The following is a 5,402-nucleotide window of genomic DNA, read 5'->3' as shown; positions in this document are numbered from 1 at the left end:
TTAAGATTCCCTTCCCGGGACGGAACTCCGTCCCTCCCTCTTTTGTCTCTTTTTTGTCTTTTATATTTTTCCTACCTCCTTTCGAAGAGTTGGGTTGCTTTTCTGGGTGCCTGATGTCCTCTGCCGGCATTCAGTAGTTGTTTTGTGGAATTTACTTGATGTTTAAATGCTCTTTTGATGAATTTGTGGGGGAGAAAGTGTTCTCCCCGTCCTACTCCTCCGCCATCTTGGCTCCTCCCCGCACACTTTTTTTGTTTTTAATTAACAATCTCCTTGAATATATTCAACTATCATGGCAAAACATTTTCCTACAGGAAACAGAATTTTCCCACCACTCCAAAGAAGTCCAATAAATAACTTTACACTGAAGGGCCTGGGGAGAACACACACAAGGGCCCACAGGTCCCTAAGCAGCCACAGGGCTGAGGCGCCCAGAGAGCCAACACCTCTGCCAACGCCTCTTCCAACTGCTTCATGGAGCAAGTCCATCTGGTCAGCCCAGGGGCGAGAGCCCAGAGGCCACAGACCACAACTCAAGAAATGGTCATGATCAAGTCTTCTGTCGAAGACCAGAGAAAGGCTTCAGGCTGCAAGTTCTTCAGTAGCACATCCTTCCAGCGGGCCGAGTCTCCTGCCACAACATCATGCCAGGAAGAGCTCGGGAGGGCTCTATCCATAGCAGTCTTTGCTATGGGATCCTATAGGATCCACGCTGCATGCTCTGGGATTATGCCCTGCGTTTAGCCAAACACAATTCAAAGATATCTTCAACTGCCATGAAGAGGTTCTGGAATGCCACGGCTGCACGTCTAAAGAAGCGCTCCAGGAGTAGTTGCTTGTTGGGCTGCAGGCAGCAGGAGACACAGTACTCCTGGGCACTACAGCGGCCATTGGACGAGCAGCCATCACAGCAGTACTGCTTCGTGCCAGGGACGTTGAGGTTACAGCAGCCATTCACCAGCAAATCTTTCCTCTCCCAAACCTAAGCTGAAAGTCGGAGACCAGTTCATCTGGAAGGAGGTGTTTCCCTTGAATGGAGTTCAGGCACTGGTTGCTGGGCTGTCTGCTATGGCCTGAGTTAAACTGCACTTTCCACAGGGGATGGGGTTGATCGTGATCTTGGACTTGGAGGAGATTCAGATCTTTCACTGCCCTCTCCTCCTGCTTGAAGGTGCTGGTGAGGAAGTAGACCAGCGAGAGCCTGAAGACCAGGGTGAGCACCCACCTCTTCCGCAGGAGCCGGCGCCACCGTTCACCTTGCCATCAGGTTCAACTTCCGGGCGTGGAGTGCGGCAGGCCCCGCGGCCCTCAGCCCAGCCAGCTCTTTGCTAGGCTTTTATTATCACACTGACAATACTTTGACTTTTTTCACACTTGTTTAAAGGTGTGTCTCCTTCTATTATGCTATCAGCTTTCTGAGTAGAAGAATATATAACCAGTACCTGGCACACAACATAGCACATGGGATCCCATATCTGTTTTACTCCAGAGTACATAAATAAATTAAGGAAGAAAACTCAGATGTTTTTCCTCATTGTTCTTTCCAGGAATCACTTCTCTTGGATCATTCAGTGCATTTTCAGGCCTGTAATTAAGGTCATCTGACGAACACAATTTTGCTTAAATATACATTTTCCTCCTTTTTGACTTTATTTTATTTAGTATAATATTCCACAACTTGGATGAGCATAATTTGATTCCTTTTCACAGTGTAAAGGTCTTGTGCTCTATACAACTCCCCATTCGTAACCTAATTATTTTATTATTATTTCAAGGAAAATAAATATAGGCATCCAAGCAGGAAAAATTAATTTCAAATTTTTAAATTTAGTAAATTCCCTGGTGGCTCAGATAGTAAAGAATCTTCCTGAAATGTGGGGGTTTGGGTTCAGTGTTAGGGTGAGAAGATCCCTGGAGGAAATCATGGCAACCCACTCCAATATTCTTGCCTGGAGAATCCCATGGACAGAGGAGCCTGGTGGGCTACAATCCACAGGGTCACAAAGATTCAGACATGAAGCAACTTAAGCACAGCACAATTTTTTAATTAATGCTTCTTATTTACTTGTTATTCTATAAAAAATTGAAACTAATAGATGAATAAGTAGTTTTGAGCAAAAATGTTTATAAGCCAGTATTTTTTAATCCAGAAATTGTTTTTTCTTATATTTGAAGAAAAAAAGATAAGCATCCTCAGATATTAAAGATTAAGGAAATATTCTACAAGTAGGCTGAAGTTGAAAATGCTTATTAAATATGTACTTAATATTAAAACTGCTTAATTATGAAATTTAAAATAAATAATTTCTGTGAATATAATATAAAATTATTCAAATGTTTTTAAAAGTTGTGAGAAGACATAAATTGCAAAACCCAGTAATTTAATTAACAACTTCATTTGAGATGTGAGATTATACTAACACAAAGATGAGAAATGCAAATGATAACATTCTCAAATTATAAATGAAATAAGAATCAGAATAATTGAAAGATTAGTATAATACTTTTTCAAATACTTAAGGGTAGCAAAGAATAAAAATGAAATGTTAATTTATTTTACATTACTATTGAAAAACTTTCAAAGAGAAAGAAAAAAACTAGCTCATAAGATAAAAGACACAAAACAGAGAGAACGTGAAAGGAGTATAAAAATTACGAATAAATTGATTTCAGTAAAAATCGATAAATCTGTTACCAAAATACATACACGTATTTTCATTCTTCTCACAAAAGACTTGCAAATCTTAGGACTTGTAGGTTGGCCTCTCCATTAAAAAATAAAATAAAATCTAACTATGTGTTTTGTAAAACAGACAATCTAAAATAAGTTGTTTGGAAAGAGTCAAAGTAAAAGATTGAATGAGATATTTAAATTTTTTATATATGTATAGTATTTTATATTATTTTTATAAAATCTATAACTACAACAGTGGTCAAACTTTATGGATAATTTAGCATTAAAACTGAACAAAAAAATAAAAGATTAAGAAACACAAGAAATAATAGTGAAAACAAAGCACAAGTACACAAAGTTGGTGAAAATAAATTAGAGTATGAAAAATTAACTATAAAGAAACTGTTGTTCAGTTGCTAAGTCATGTCCTGCTCTTTGCAGTCCCATGAACTGCAGCTCACCAGACTTCCCTGTCCTTCACTATCTCCCTGAGTTTGCCCACACTCATGTCCAGTGATGCCATCCAACCATCTCATCCTCTGTTGTCCCCTTTTCTTCCTGCCCTTAATCTTTCCAAGTATCAGGGTCTTTTCCAATGAGTTGGCTCTTCACATCAGGTGGCTGAAGTATCGGAGCTTTGGTGTCAGTCCTTCCAATGACTATTCAGGGTTGACATCCTTCAGGATTTACTGGTTAGATCTCCTTGCAGTCTAAGGGACTCACAAGAGTCTCCTCCAACATCACAGTTCAGAAGCAGCAATTCTTTGGCACTTAGCCTTCTTCACAGTCCAACTCTTACATTCATATATGACTACTGCAAAACCTATGGCTTTGACCACAGGGACGTTTGTCAGAAAAGTGAGGTCTCTGTTTTTAATATGCTATCTAGATTTCTTATAGCTTTCCTTCCAAGGAGAGTCTTTTAATGTCCTGGCTGCAGTCTCAGTCCAGAGTGATTTTGGAGACCTAGAAAATAAAACCTGTCACTGTCGCTACTTTTCCCTTATCTGTTTGGCATAAAGTAATGGGACTGGATGTCATGATCTTAGTTTTTTGAATGTTGAGTTTTAAGTCAACTTTTTTACTCTCGTCTTTCACCCTGATTCAGAGGCTCTTTAGTTCCTCTTTGCTTTTTGTAATTAGAGTGCTATCATCTGCATATCTGAGGTTGCTGATATTTCTCCTGGCAATCTTGATTCCAGCTTGTGAGTCATCCAGCCCAGCATTTCACATTATATACTCTGCATAGAAGTTAAATAAGCATGTTGACAATATACAGCCTTGACATACTCCTTTCCCAATTTTGAACCAATATGTGGTTCTGTATAAGGTTTTAACTCTTGCTTCTTGACCTGCATACAAGTTTCTCAGGAGACAAGTAAGGTGGTCCACTGTTCCCATCTCTGTAAGAATTTTCCATAGTTTGTTGTGATCCATACAGTCAAAGGCTTTAGCAAGTAAATAAAGAAGTTTTTCTGGAATTCCCTTGCTTTTACTGTGATCCAGCAGATGTTGACAATTTGATCTCTGGTTTTTCTGCCTTTTCTAAATCCAGCTTGGAACTTCTTGGTTCACATACTGCCTCAACCCTAGCTTGAAGGATTACCTTGCTGGCATGTGAAATGAGTACATTTGTATGGTAGTTTGAACTTTCTTTGGTATCGTCTTTCTTTGGGATTAAAATGAAAGCTACCCTTTTCCAGTGCTGCCTGTGGCCACTGCTAAGTTTTCTAAATTTGCTGACATATTGAGTGCAGCACTTTAAAATCATCATCTTTTGGGATTTTTAAATAACTCAGCTGGAATTCGATGGAAACTAAATTTTCAAAAGAAAATCTTATGCAAAGAGTTTTGGAAGAAGTAGGAAATTGTCCTGCAATTATAGGATATTTAGAAAATAATTGTTAGAAAACAATTTATATAAAGGAATACATGATCAAAGATTTTCCCAAAAGCAAATGCATAGCTTTAAATATGTTTGTTATTAAAAATGCTAAGAACTAGATATTATATAAAACCTAGATAGGGAGGAGCTAAGATGGCGGAGGAGTAGGACGGGGAGAACACTTTCTCCCCTACAAATTCATCAAAAGAACATTTAAACGCCGAGTAAATTCCACAAAACAACTTCTGAATGCCGGCAGAGGACATCAGGCACCCAGAAAAGCAACCCAAGTCTTCGAAAGGAGGTAGGAAAAAATATAAAAGACAAAAAAAGGGACAAAAGAGGGAGGGATGGAGTTCTGACCCGGGAAGGGAGTCTTAAAAAGAGAGAAGTTTCCAAACACCAGGAAACCTTCTCACTGCCGAATCTGTGCTGAGCTGCCGAGGACCAGCCCCGGCTGATCCAGGGTATTCGAAGGGGAGACGGCGTCGGCGACTATTTATATGCTAATTAGAGATATAGAGAACAATAGAATGAGGATAGCTCAGTAGGAAAATTCAGTGGAGAAAAGAAGCTGAGTAGCTTGGTTTACGCGGGAGACCAATAAAACTTCAAGACAAGAAGTTTGCACCACTTACGTAGGCCGCAGGCGCCCTCTCGAATAGCGGAAGGTGTCTCACCCTAGACACCTTCTCGAGTGGGTCTTAGAAGCCCAGGCATGATTAGTAAGCGTGGTGGGTTCCGCGCTCCAGATGGAGACTCAGCTGGAAGTTAAAAGAAAGAATGACATGGGGAGACCAAGCGTTGGTGAGCAAGGCCCATAGCTTTATTTTCAACAGGGGC

The 5,402-nt window shown here is 39.9% G+C and overlaps 1 pseudogene; it reads right to left on the bottom strand.

Moving 5' to 3' along the window:
- Positions 1-642: 642 nt before the first annotated feature.
- Positions 643-5,402, bottom strand: part of LOC104984288 — a 14,341-nt pseudogene continuing 9,581 nt past the window's right edge.

This window comes from Bison bison, unplaced genomic scaffold (genome assembly GCF_000754665.1).
Source record: "Bison bison bison isolate TAMUID 2011002044 unplaced genomic scaffold, Bison_UMD1.0 scf7180017863975, whole genome shotgun sequence".
NCBI lineage: Eukaryota > Metazoa > Chordata > Mammalia > Artiodactyla > Bovidae > Bison > Bison bison.
The sequence above is the reverse complement of the archived record's forward strand: the minus strand, read 5'-3'. Positions and strand labels throughout refer to the sequence as shown.